Consider the following 14751-nt stretch of genomic DNA (forward strand, 5'->3'; position numbering starts at 1 on the left):
ATTTGAAATTCATTCCTTTCTGAACCAAAACTCACTGCAACAAGAAGATTCCTCTGGTCATTTTAGGAATATTTTTCAAAGTGATGGGTTCTTTGTAGTGAGATTCATGATAACAAGCATTCACTGGATGAAATTCCATCTGGTGAAGACAGATAAGGTCTTTCTGGAGAAGACATTAATAGTGGTAATAGAAGGAATAAGCACTTACAATGTGCAAAGCACTGTCCTGAGGACTAGGAAGGATTTCACAGGTGGAAATGACCGCATTCCCACTGAAACACTGGTTCATTATTGGCAAGTCCACCAGTGATGTGATTTTGGTGAACTTGTTAGTTATGAATCAGTGTTTCAGTGGGAAATTAGGGAATGAGTTCTAACCCTCCTCTGCAAAATGGGGGTTAAGAATGGGAGCCCTGTGTGTGATAGGGACTGTCTTCAACCTGATTACGTTGTCTCTACCCCACCCCTTAGTATGGTACTGAGGATCCCTCTAGAAGGAGAAATGGAGCAGACATTACAAGCAGGGAACCCGTCTGCTAATTCTAAGCCTTAATTCCCAAGGGTTTAGAACAGTGCTCTTCACATACTAAGTGCTCAATAAATACCACTAATTGATTGATTTCTCCAACACTTTCCCCTAGCTAAGAAGTTAGGAAGACACCCAGACAACTGCACCTAAGCTGAATGCTCCAGTCCACCTTACTAACATTTGCCCACCCCTCACTGCTCAGATCTCCAGGAGAGGCTTATTTCACAGGGACTGGAAGTCCAGACTGCCAACTGAATAGGCCTGTTTCTAGTCCAATACCTACCTTCTGCTCTCCCACCCGCACCCCTGGCAACGCGGTCTCAGGTGCCCACACAACCCTGCTTCTCAAAGACAAATGGAGTGGAAATGTTAATCAACATCGTGTCCTCTTGACATAGATTCCCAGAAGCTACCACTGTCTGTCACAAAGCTTCGTTGTCTGACAAGTGTTCATTCCTTTCTGAGGATGAGGATATGCAGGGTGGCCCTGTAGACAGGATGGGGCACAAGGAGTTTGGACTTGTCTATAGAATTAAGGGCCCTGGGTCTTCTCAGTGCCACAGTCAAGTCAAACAGAACATGTGCTCTGCACAGAGACTCAGCCCCTGTGCTGGGTTTGGCAGCCCCTTTCCCAGTCTTCTCCCCTTTATGCTAACCCTATCATAAACACACACATTCAATCACAATCAGGCACACACACATGCACACACACACACACACCCTTCCCTATTGGAGGACTGTGCAACCAATGGCTCCGTCTACAGAAGAGCATGTCTGGGTATTGACCTCTGTCCTCATTAGAGAGATGTATAATAAGTCAGATTCTCCCCTTGACCATCATGCCCTGAGCTAGGTGCTGCCAGGGGGTCATGGCTGTAGGGCTTTGAGCAGGCTGGACTGGCAATGGGTCGGGGATGCTGGGGTGAAGGGCTCTCAAGACTCACTTGGGCCTCCTCTGGGGATGGGCAGAAGAACCTTGGTCTCCTGGGAGTGAAGTGGCACTGGAGCTTCTCCTCTGGTCCCAGCCGATGGACATGTAAAACTGTGAAACCCAGATTTGAGGCACCCTCATTTGCAATCCTGAGCATCTGACAGGGACCATATCTGTTGGAAGGAAAACCAGTGCTCAAAGCTGGGTGGGTGGGTATAAGGGGGAAGCACAAGATAACTTAGTTTGGCCAACATGTTTTACCACTCCTCCCCCACTGCCCAACTTGTTTAGGTGGATATCCAGATAACTGCAGCTAAGCTGACTGCCACACTCTGCCTTATTAACACTCCTCAGATCCCCAGAAGGGGCTTGTTTTCCAGAGACTGGAAGTCCAGAATGACACACTGTATAGAATTCTCTTCTTGTCTTATGCCGCCGAGTCATTTCTGAACAATAGCGACACCATGGACATATGTCTCACAGAACGCACCACTCTCTATCTGCAATCGCTATGGTAATGTATCCATAGAGTTTTCTTGGTAAAAATACAGAAGTGGTTTACCATTGCTGCCTTCCACACAGTAAACTTGAGTCCCCCCCCTCGACTCTCTACCATGCCGCTGCTGCCCAGCATGGGTGAGTTTTGACTTGTAGCAGATTGCCTTCCACTCGCTAGCCACTGCCCAAGCTAGGAATGGAATGGGTAGGCCTCTGCTTGACTCACCCTCCTATAGTCGAGACTGATAGAGTACTGGAAACTCTCCAGGTGCGACCCTGAGAGGGTATAGAATTCAGTTTCTAGTAAAAAACCTGCTTTGTTCTCTCAGCTGCACCCTGCTGACTTGATCTCAATGAGGAAACCATACAACTCTATTTCTCAAAGAGGAATAGGATGGACGCACTGATTTACACATGGTCCTCCTCCTGAAATAGACACCCTGAAGCCGCCACTGTCACTCACAGAAGGGATTCTTTTCTGGGGGCTTAGGATGTGCAGGGTGACCCTGCAGACAGGACTGTGGGCACATGGAGGTTTGATCCAGCTATAGAATGAAGGACCCTGGGTCTTCTTGGACCCACAGTCAAGTCAGACAGAACAAGTTCCCTGCACGGAGCCCCAGGCCCTGTTCCCAAATCTGACCTCTGTGCTAGTGGCAGCCCCCTCCTCACTATTCTTACCTCCACCTAACAGTCTCTCACACATACACAACCTTCCCTTGGCAGGGGAAGCAAGGCCTTCTCAGTGGTGTGGCAAGTCTGGGAATTCACCTCAATAATAATAATAGAGTAGTTGCTAAATGCTCACTATGTGCCAGGCACTGTACTAAGTACTGAGTAATAATTATGGAATTTCTTAGTACAGTGCCTGGCACATAGTAAGCATTAAGTGCTGGGGAGGATACAAGCAAACAGGGTCAGACTGTCCCACATAAGGATCATGGTCTCAATCCCCATTTTACAGATAAGGTAACTGAGGCATAGAGAAGTGAAGTGACTTGCCCAAGTTCACACAGCAGACAAGTGGCAGAGTTGGGATTAGAATCCAAGGACCTTCTGACTCCCAGGCTTGTGCTCTATCCACTACTCCATGACCCCACACTTCAGTGGGAGAGTAGTATTCCAGGCCAGAGAGATACACTGATCAGTGTAAGTAGAGAGTAATAGTTGGACATCTACACTTGAACATCCTGTACACTACTGGGGGATAAGAGAAGAGAAAGAGGACTCATGACTCACCACAATGTTCGGCCGTAATCCTCATCTAGTGCTGTGGAACCTGATCTTGAGAGGTGAGCAGGAGAACCTGGATCTCAAGAAGAGTAATCCAATCTTCCCTCTGGAAACACCCAAGGACCGTATTTGTCACCAGACATTTCAGTTTCGGGGCTGGGGGGAAGAAACCAGCAATATCGCCACTGTAATATCGCTCTGCCACGTGTCTGCTGTGTGACCTTGGGTAAATCGCTTCACTTCTCTGTGCCTCAGTTATGTCACCTGCATAAAAGGGATTTAGACTTTGAGATCCATGTGGGACAGGGACTGTGTCCAACCAGATCTGCTTATAAACACCACAATATTTAGTACAGTGCGTGGCATATAGTCAGAGCTTAATAATAATAATAATAATAATAATGATAATAATGTTGGCACTTGTTAAGCACTTACTACATGCCAAGTACTGTTCTAAGCACTGGAGTAGATATAAGGTAATCAGGTTGTCCCATGTGGGTCACAATCTTCATCCCCATTTGACAGATGAGGTAACTGAGGCACAAAGAAATTAAGTGACTTGCCCAAAGTCACACAGCAGACAAGTGGTGGAGCCGGGATTAGAACCCACGACCTCTGACTCCCAAGCCCAGGCTCTTGCCAATAAGCCAAGCTGCTTCTCTCAAGAAGCTTAAGAAGTGCCATTTATTATAAGTAGTATTATCAATATCATGATTCTGATTATTGGAGCAGGAAAGAGATGGGTGGGGGTTATAGACAGCCTAGTTTTGGTCAAACATTAGTCTCCCCATCCCCTAAGAAAATGACCCTAATATCAAGAGAGGTTGTAAACAGCCAGAAGTAGTTGACTGTTACAATGTCCTCCTAAGACTTGACCCAGCTCCCCCTTGTCCCCAGATCCCCAATTCTGTTATTCCAAGAACTCCAGTCCCCTCTGGACTGTAAGCTTGTTTTGGGCGGGGAATCTTTCATATTGTTCTCTCCCAAGGCTGAAGACAGGTCCAGAGTAACAAGGAGGCTTGACTCAGCTGTAGTAAAATTAACTCGGCTAATTCACTGGGTCTTCTTAGTGCCAGTTGAGTCAGACAGAGCTAGCTTCTTGCCTAGAGCCTCTGCCCCTTATCTCTCATGCGTACCAGCCGCCTCATGGCTCTTCTTCCCCCGTATTATTTACACACATGTAGCCTTCCATTCTGGGTAGCAATACAGCCCACTCAAAATTGGGGAAAATCAGGGCGATTACTGTGCCCACAGTGTAAGAGGGATGGTCCTGGAGGCCAAGGAAACATACTGAGTAGCTGCTATGGAGAGATTCCCCCAGCCTCTGGAAGCAAAACCATCCTCAGGCCTGTGAGCAGCAGCCTGCCCCCTTGTGGCACGAAAAGTTATTTTGGGAGGCTGCGCCTCTCTATCACCCCCTGGTGGCAGGAATCCTTATCCTGGCATTCTGCACCTCTCTATCGCCGCCTGGTGGCGATATAGTATGCTACGGCAGTGAGTTCGTTCTGGCAGGCTGCTCCTCTATCACGGTGGCACGGATCTTTTTCTTTTTCTTCATGGTGTTTGGGAAGCACTTACTAGGTTCAGGCACACAATACTAAACGCTGGGGTAGAGATAAGCTCATCAGGTTGGACACAATCCATGCCCCTCTTAATCCCCATTTGAAAGATGAGGGAACTGGGACTCAGAGAAGTGAAGTGACTTTCCCAAGGTCACCCAGCAGAGCTGGATTAGGAGCCAGGACCTTATGACCCACCAGGCCTTGTTCTATCTGCTAGGCGGCGCTGCTTCTCTTCCAGATCATGATTGTGGGAGGCTGCGCCTCTCTACCGCCCCCTGGTGATACTAGGCATAGTTCGAATGGATCACCCCCCCCACCCCACACACACACCTCTCTATCGCCCCCTGGTGGCATGAATCCTTATCCTGGCAGGCTGCGCTTCTAAATCGCCGACTGGTGGCACTTGGCTATTACAGAGCCGGCTTGCTGCCTGGGCCTCCCTCTTGACTAACTTGCCTCCGACTCCTTTCCCACGGCCTCCCCTTGGCCTGGAACTCCCTCCCCCTCCACCTATGCCAGACCATCCCTCTTTAAAGCGTTATTATGGTCACAACTGTGACAAAAGGCCTGTTCCAATTAAGCCTTCTTTCCCTTGCTTACTTCTCCCTTCTGCATCATCTACACCCTTGGATCTCAGATTTTTCGAAGTTCACCATAATAATAACAATAATAATGGTATATGTTAATCCCTTACTATGTGCCAAGCACTCTTCTAAGCACTGGGGTGGATACAGGGTCATCAAGTTGTCCCACTTGGGGCTCACGCTTTTAATCCCCATTTTACAGATGAGGTAACTGAGGCATCACAGAGAAGTTAAGTGACTTGTCCTAGGTCACACAGCAGACAAGTGGAGGAGATAGGATTCGAGCCCTCTGTCTCTCAAGCCTGTGGACTTTCCCCTAAGCAATGCTGCTTCTCTTTCCCTGCAGCATTCATGTGTCTATCTGTAAACTATAACCTTAGTGTACAGAAATGTGATGGGTGGACAGCAGGACAGAGCAGGTAGTCAGGAGGAGAGAATGAAAAGAAAGCATACTGGCAATTATTGAACATTTCCTGGGTGCAGATCACTGTGGGGCATGCTGGGGGCTTACAGTACAGAGTCGATGGGCATGTTCCCTGCTCACAAGGGGCTTATAGCCAAAATCTCCAGCCACTTAAGAACCCAACAGTTTAAGAAGAAAGGTTTCAGGCGGCTGATCTTTAGTAAAGACCAGGTTGTCGATTGTGGCCGAGAGTTTGAGAACCTCAGTTTGAGGAACAGAGGATCGACTGACAGGGCGGGGGAACAGCAAGGATGAGCAGGGAGGCCGAGGCAGGGGAGCAGCATGGCACCACATGTACCATCCAACAACTGCTGCTTTTCCTGTTCCTCCTGCCCCCCGCCCCATCCCCCGGGCCTGTCTCTGCTGACACAACAGAAGCACAAATCCTTGGTGAGCTAGTGGTGTTGGAAGCAAGCAATAGGGGGTTCTTGGAACTTGCTCTCAGAGTTAGTGAGCCAGGTAATGCCTGCAGGAGAAATACATCAGTCGTTTTTATTGACCACTTACTGTGCCTCCAAGACCTTCAGTAGAGAAATAAAACCTGGAGATTGTTTCCAGGAAGCAAATTTCTCCTTCTTCATCTGAAATACCTTTTGTGGCCTTGAAGACCTCACTTAGAGAAATGAAAGGTGGAGATTGTGTGCATATAAAAAAAGCACCTTCTCCTTTTTCACCTCAAATATTCTCTTTTCTGGCTTTGAAGAACTTTAGTAGAGAATTAAAAGCTGGAGAATGTTTGCATGAAGCAATTTTCTCCCTTTTTGTCTCAAATATTCTCTTGGGAGGGCTTGAAGGCCTTAGATGAAGTAGTAAATGCTGGAGATGGTTTGCATAAAGGAAATTTCTCTTTTGGCACCTCAAATATTCTCTATTCATTCTCAATAAGAAGAGTTTGAAGGCCTCAAGTTGAGTAGAGCACAGGGAATGTATGTGCATTGAGCACGTTTTTCCTTTTTCACTTAAAATATTCTCCATGAAGACCTTAAATAGAGAAATTAGAGCTGGAGATGGCTTGCATGAAGCAAATTTTTCCTTTTTCACCTCATACATTTTCTCTGATAAACTTAAAGATATTCTCTTCTTAAATGCCATCGAGTTGTTTCTGATTCATAGCGACTCTTTGGACTTGTAGCCATAGAGTTTTCTTGGTAAAACAAACAACTGGTTTACCATTGCCTTCTGCGCAGTACACATTTAAGTCACTGCAGATGTCTTTGAACAACGTTTAGATCATCTGATAACCCGCCTTTAACTCTTTCCCGCTGCTGCCCAGGACAGATTAATCACCTTTGACACTTCGGCTTAGAAACTTTCCATTGTGGGTAACCCTAACTAGATACTGTCTCTCGATGGCATAGTTCTAAGCTTCATTAGCCTACACAAACTCTCCTGCCACAATAAGTCATTGATTATGCAAACTCTCCTACTAATTGATGCCTTATTGTAGCAGGAGAGCTTGCGTATGCTGATGAAGCTTAGAGCTAGGCCATTAACAGATACTCTCCCACTAGGGTTACCCATAATGGAAAGGTCTAAACTGAAGCATCAACAAAACTGATTCACCTGTGCTAGGCAGCAGTGGCATGGGAAAGAGTCAAAAGAGACCAAGTTTTTACTGTGCAGAAGAAGGCAAAGGAAAACTACTTCTGTATTTTTTACCAAGACAACTCTATGGATCTACATACCGGAATGTTTAAGAAAAAATAGAGGGAGAGATTCATTACAACTCGGAAATGACTAGATGGCATTTGAAGATGACAGGAAAGATGGGAGAGTCAAAGAAGGGGCAGAAAGAAGGGGGAATGGGAGAGGAGCAGGGGAGATTTTAGGGAAATCATGTCTGATGGTTTCTCTAATTAATAATAATAATAATGATGGTATTTGTTAAGTGCTTACTATGTGCCAAGCACTGTTCTAAGCCCTGGGGTAGATACAAGGTAATCAGGTTGTCCCAAGTGGGGCTCATAGTCTTAATCCCCATTTTGCATATGAGGTAACTGAGGCCCAGAGAAGTTAGGTGACTAGTCCAAAGTCACACAGCTGATAAGTGGCAGAGCCGGGATTAGAACCCACAGCCTCTGACTCCCAAGCCCATGCTTTTCCCACTAAGTCGTGCTGCTTAATTTTCTGCAGATACCAAGGGACTCCTATTATTACTGCTGCTATTACTACAACTACTATTACCATTATTGCCTATCTCACTGACTCCTTGAACACATCCTCCTTCTGACCTGAAGCTACTTCTCCCTTCATATCCAACAGACCACCACTCTCCCCACTTTTACAGCCTTATTAAAAGCACATCTCCTCATTTCCCCTACTCCCTTTCCCTTCTACATCCCCCTTCCACTTGGATCAGTACCCTTTAAACACTTGATATTCACTCCACCCTCAGCCCCACAGTACCTATGTACCTGTGTACAATTTATTTTAATGTCTTTCTCCCTGCTCCAGGCTGTAAGCTCCTGTAGGCTGGGAATGTATCTACCCCCTCTATTGTACTCTCCCAAGAATTTGAGTACAGTGTTCTGCACACAGCCAATGCTCAACAAATGCCATTGATTGATTGATTAGATCAGCAGTCTGGAGCATATGGCTCTTGAGCTAGATCACCATCAACATCCTCTTCAAGGGTTTTTATTGAGTGCTTACTGTGTGCAGAACAAGCAATCATATTAAGTGCTTACTGTGTGCAGAGCACTGTACTAAGCACTTGGGAGAGTACAATATCATTGACTGATTACAATACAACAGACTTGGTAGACAAATTCCCTGACTGTAACAACCTCACAGTCTTGAGGACTGTACTAAGTGGTTGGGAGAGTACAATTCAACAGAGCTGGTAGACATATTATTATTAATCATTTTTATAACACACAGGCCTGGGAGTCAGAAGGACATGAGTTCTAATCCAGGCTCCACATCTTGTCTGCTATATGACCTTGGGTTAGTCACTCAACTTCTCAATGCCTCAGTTACCTCATCTCTAAAATGGGATTAAGGCTGTGAGCCCTATGAGAGACAGGGATTCTGCCTAAGCCAATTATTTTATATCTATCCCAGTGCTTAATACAGTGCCTGGCATATAGTAGGTGCTTAAAAAATACCATTAAAAACAAAAACAAACAGGAGGCCCAGATTCTCCTCCCAGCTCTGCAGCTTGCCTTCCTTGGGCAAGTCATTTGACTTCTTTCTTGGTCAATTTATTTATCAGTAAAATGGGGATAAAAGTATCTCTTCTCCTTCCCTCTTAGATTGTAAACCCTGTATGAAAAAGGTACTTTGTCCGACCTGAATATCTCACATCTACTGTAATTTTTGCACCATGCTTGGCATGCAAGTTCCTAATAAAGAATCATTACCTTCCCCTTTTCCTTCCCTCTGCCTCATTCTCTCTCCTCCCCTCTTCTCATTTCTTCTCCCACTCCCCCTCTCCACCTTCTTCAAATATTCCACCCCCACTTCGGTACCCCTCATTGCTGATTTTAAAATGACTCTCTCTTTTTCTGTACGTCTTCCTCTGCTGCCTTCCTCCTGGAGTTAGTGCCATAAAGGATATGGGTAGTAAAGTTGCAATCGATGGGTTGTAAACCTGAAACCAGGGTGCAAATTTGGAAACTTTGTAAGCGATGTTTGTGGTAACTTGAAACACCTTAGTCAAAAACTTCCTGCATTGTTCGCAGTAAAGAAAAAGAGGCAGAGACATTTGTGCACATCGAAACTGCATAAAGAGCCATGTTTTTTTTATTCTATACTATAGTCAAAGCCACAGGCTGATCTTTTTTTTTTTTTGCTAAAAAAGAAGCATGCTGAAAAATTAAGAAGAGGAAGAAAAGCCCAGGAGAATGGCCTGTTAGTCAAATGATTGAACACTTACTGAACCAATCTTCCATTTTAAATTATTCCCAAAGGGTTTTTGTCTTCTGGACAGTACTGTTGAGGCTGGTTTTAAAGATTATAATCACATTTCAATAAAACAGTCATTCAGGGACCAATTAAAATAATGAGAAGTAATAAATGAAAAACAGGTATCTTGTTAGAGTTCAGCTTTTGCAGATTTTCAGTTATAGCTCATTCATTAGCTCAGCTGATAAAACAATATTCCTCTTATTTTAACACAATAGGAATGATCTTTCTGATAAGCTAAAAGTGCCACCTTGACTATTATAGAATTGGAACCCCTGCAACATTTTGAATATTTGGCCTTATTTATGAATATTCACATCAAGAATAAAAAATCATTATATTGATATTCTACCAAAGGAACAGATGAGGTTCAAGCCTAGAAAAGGAATAGATGATTTTACTTGAAACCTGGCCTATGCCATATATTTTAGAGTCACCCTTTGGTATCAAGATGACATTATTGTCTGTGAGACAGCATCTTTGATATGTTGCTGAGAGAATCTCTTAGACACTATGTCCAAGAAAATACAGTAATCCACCTTTTCTGAATGCTTGCCATTCTGGATGAACATTGGTATGGAATGGTATGGTATGTCTTCCTATCAGCAGAATAATCATTTGAGTTGTTTTTGCAACAGTAGTGATGGCTTACATCGAACCATCCACACTTGCTCACCCAGTCCCCTTTTGCCCAGCACCATGAATTTCAAAATGGCTGGCACAGTGAAGGAGTACGTTTGTGATCATGAAACTCAAAATTTCTGAGATTGTATTAGCAGCAGGCACCTTTTTATTAAGCCATCCTTGAGTATAATACTCAGAATAGCTTAGTGGGGCAGTGGTTTTATGTCCCTTCTTGTAAAAACCAGCAACTTGAAGAAATACCCAAAAAAAGGACAGTGGCTATGAAAAATATACATTTGTCTTTTATCTACAGCTTCCATAGGGAAATAGTATGAAAAGATTAGGACCCTGAAGTCTGTAAAGAAGAAAGCTCATTCTTTTTACCTACATGTAGGAGTGTGTATTATGCATTCATGTCACTTGTACAATTTGTTGCTACTCTTTCTTAGGCAGAAAGAGTTTCCATGTATTTGTGTCTTCTTGTTTGTTGCAAGATTTTGGGCCTTTAAGCAAGTTAAAGCTACAAATAAGGAGAGCTGACTGTGAAGGATTCAGTCTGGTATTATTTTCTGTTCTTATAACTTAATATGCCTCACTTTAAAGCTGGGCCTAACGCCAAATAAATCCTTAATCCGGGCCAAGTTGAGACTAGTCAAAAGACCTATGCTTCGCAAAGGATAATGGATTGATGAAAGATACATCCAGCTAAGTGAGGGAACTTTTTCCCATTCCAAATAAAACACAAAATGCTCACAAAATGTTGTCATGGAAGCTGGAAGACCTTACTTCCTGAAGAAGGAAGGCAGAATCTGAGTCTGAGACCCATCCCCCAGGGACACTTGCTTCTCTGCTTTTCCCTGGTTGTCTGCCCCCTCAAAGATTGTTATTCCATAGATCAATCAATCAATCAAGATCCACAGTCAATTTATATTTCAGCTTCTGATGTGACTAAAGAAGGCATCGGTGTGGTCAGTGAGGAGGATAAATACCAGTTATATTATACTTTCCCAAGTGCTTAGTACTATGTTTGCACACAGTAAACAATAAATACCACTGATTGATACCCTCTCCCCAGAAAAGGAAATTGCACCCTGCAAAACTCTCTCCATTTCGGGAGATACATGAAGAGAAATCAATGGGGCTTACATAGGGCTTACATAGCCTAAGAGAGGTAATGTGAAACATATCATTTCTTGCTCTTTCAGACATTGGAAAAGAACTCAGCCATCTAGAAATGCATTTTGATTTACATTTAGGGTAGCAGCGAGGCTTAGTGGAAAGAGCACGAGCTTGGGAGTCAGAGGTTGTGGGTTCTAATCCCAGTTCCGCCAGTTGTCAGCTGTGTGACTTTGGGTAAGCCACTTAATTTCTCTGTGCCTCAGTTACCTCATCTGGAAAATGGGGATTAAGACTGTGAGCCCCACGTGGGACAAACTGATTACCTTGTAACTACCCCAGAGCTTAGAACAGTGCTTGGCACATAGTAAGCACTTAACAAATACCATCATTATTACTATTATTTTGATGATGATGACTATAACATTGGTTAAGTGCTTATTATGTATCAGGCACTGTACTAAGATGAAAATGATTCAAAGATTTTAAAAATGACTCACAAACTGGAAATGCAATGAAGAAAACTTTTTTATGGTATTCATAAAGTGCTACGTGTCAAACACTGTTCTAAGCACTGAGGTAGATACAAGTTGATCAGGTTGGCCATAGTCCCTGTCCCATATGGGGCTCACAGTCTAAAGTGGAGAGACTTGAAGTTATTCATGGACATTACCAACAAAGTCCTACACAAACCTGTGGCAAAATTTTCAGCTTAAACTAAGAAACTTGGGCAATCCATGGTGTGGATGCCAAAGTTGAAGAGGTCCAGAGATCCGCTGACCACTGTAAAATTCAAGGCTTTTATTGTTCACTAAAGAAGTTCTCGGGCTCTTTCACTTGGATTTGCTCCCTTTATTCACCCCTCCCTCAGCCTCACAGGACTTTTGTACATCTCTGAAACTTATTAACTTATATTAGTGTCTGTCTCCCCTGCTACACTATAAGCTTGTTGTAGGGAGGGAATGTATCTACCAACTCTCTCACACTGTATTCTCCCAAGTGCTTAGTAAATTGCTCTGCAAGCCCTCAATAAATTAATTCAATATTTATTATTTAATCATATATTTAATCTTATAAATATGATTGATTGATCGATTGAGTGATCAAGCTAAGAAATTTGGGCAACCAGTGTTTTGGATGCCAAAGCTGAAGAAGTCCACAGATATGCTGACTACCGTCAAACTCAAGGCATGTATTGATCACAAAGGAACTTTGGGTCCTCTACACTACTACAGCAACAATCACTATGTGCCAAACACTGCACTAACTACAGTGGGGATGGAGCCACCCTCATGGCAAAGTGGAATCCTATGAGATGGCAATGATTTTATAACCATCCCTTTATCACAGCTTCCTCCATCAAGGAGGAGGCCCTTCAGTGCATAGAAAACTAACATAAAAATGCCAGTGTATAAAAATGTGGGCATATCCAGAAATAGGGAAGGAGGATGTGTGCTATGTTGCCAAAGCTTTCACCCCACTGCTTACTAGAAGCCCTAGGCCAACAAGTTCTAATCCTGGCTCCACCACTTGTCTGCTGTGTGACCTTGGGCAAGTCACTTCACTTTTCTGTGCCTCAGTTACCTCATCTGTAAAATGGGAATTAAGACTGTGCGCCCCATGTGGGATAGGGACTGTGTCCAACCTAATTAGCTTGTATCGACCCCAGTGCTTAGAACAGAGTTTGACACATAATAAGCACCTAATGAACACTGTCATTATTATTATCGGTGACACTTCTTAATGCTACCATTGCCTTGCAGATTAGAAGGAAAGGAAACACCAAAGGTTCAGGAAAGATGGGTTTGAAAGGAAAGCAGAGCTGAAATAAATTAGGGGGGCGAGAGGGAAATATATCATTGTGGGCAGGGAATGTGTCTGTTATATCATTGTGTTGTATTCTCCCAAGTGTTTAGTACAGTGCTCTGCACACAGTTAGCACCCAGTAAATACAGATTGATCGACAGTGTATCACCTGAAGAAAATTATTCATTTATAACTCAAATGGAGGAGGCCAGTGATGGCTTTGGGAATGACAAGTGGGTCTGGAAGAGAGTAGAGAACTTTCAAGGAATCAGGATTCCTGGGAAATTTGGTCAAATTTACCACCCCCATCAAACCCTTTGGCTATTTACCCAATAATTCTGTATCTTTGGAGATATTTGAAAAAACATGATATAATTAATGTCAGCTTTTACAGTTAGTACTCAATTGTCAAGACAGCGTTTTGCATTTTTCAATAAAGTGGAGAAAGCATTTTTAATGCTGTCAAATATACGGAAATTCTGAAAAGAAAGGGAAAAGAATTGAGGTAAGTTAGTCATGAAGTTTCTGAGATCCTGGCCATGAGTCCTTTGTATGTTTTGGAAGTTGGAGGATCTTCAGTATGTTTACTTGACTTTCACTTGTGTAACATGGCATTGCATGTGTTGGTATTTACTGAGCACTTACTGTGTATATTAAGGTCTTTGGAGAGTACAATACAGCATAGCTGATAAACACATTCTCTACCCATAAGTAACTTAAAGTCTAGAGGTCCTGTTGCGCTGTAATGGTCCTGAGGATGAGTCAATGTGTCCATCTTTGTTACTTATCATTCATTCAATCATATTTATTGAGCACTTATTGTGTGCATTGCCATTTCCTATGGGGATGTTTTTGACTTCCCTACATCTGGCTTGCCCTTGCATATGAAATATGGTCATGTCTGCTCTAAAGAAGCTGTGTTTCCCAGGGGATAGAACCCATACTTCTTTTATTAATGATTTGTATATATCTCTAATTCTATTTATTTAAAATGATGCTACTGATACCTGTTTGTTTGTTTTGATGACTGTCTCCTCTTTCTAGACTGAGCCCATTGTGGGCAGGGATTGTCTCTATTTGTTGCTGAATTGTACTTTCCAAGTGCTTAGTACAGTGCTCTGTACACAATAAGCGCTCAATAAATACAATTGAATTGAACTGAATCAGAAAGCCTGGGTTCTAATCCCAGCTCAGCCACTGTCTGATGTGTGACCTTGGGCAAAATCACTTATCTTCTCTGTATCTTATTAACCTCATCTGTAAAATGGGAATGAAAACTATGAGCCCCGTGTGGGACAGGGATTTTACCTGGCACATAGTAAGTGCTTAAGAAATACCACTTTTTTTAATGTTCCTCAAACAACAAATTAGAGAAAAGGAGAGTATTTTGTTTATACCTTTGGGAGTTAAATTCCAAGGGAGGTGCTGATTCTAGGAGAAGAAAATGAGGAGAGGGAGAGAATGGGGTGTAGGTATACAATACAGTAAAACATGACTGA

General features: G+C 43.4%; 1 non-coding gene across 1 annotated transcript; it reads right to left on the reverse strand.

Annotated features, from left to right (window-relative positions):
- Nucleotides 1-2106: 2106 nt before the first annotated feature.
- On the reverse strand, nucleotides 2107-2244 carry LOC114807145. The gene has a single exon (XR_003755198.1). It is a non-coding gene; the product is annotated as a small nucleolar RNA SNORA7 (small nucleolar RNA).
- Nucleotides 2245-14751: the final 12507 nt, after the last annotated feature.

The sequence above is a fragment of the Ornithorhynchus anatinus genome, chromosome X1 (assembly GCF_004115215.2).
Source record: "Ornithorhynchus anatinus isolate Pmale09 chromosome X1, mOrnAna1.pri.v4, whole genome shotgun sequence".
Classification (NCBI taxonomy): Eukaryota; Metazoa; Chordata; class Mammalia; order Monotremata; family Ornithorhynchidae; genus Ornithorhynchus; species Ornithorhynchus anatinus.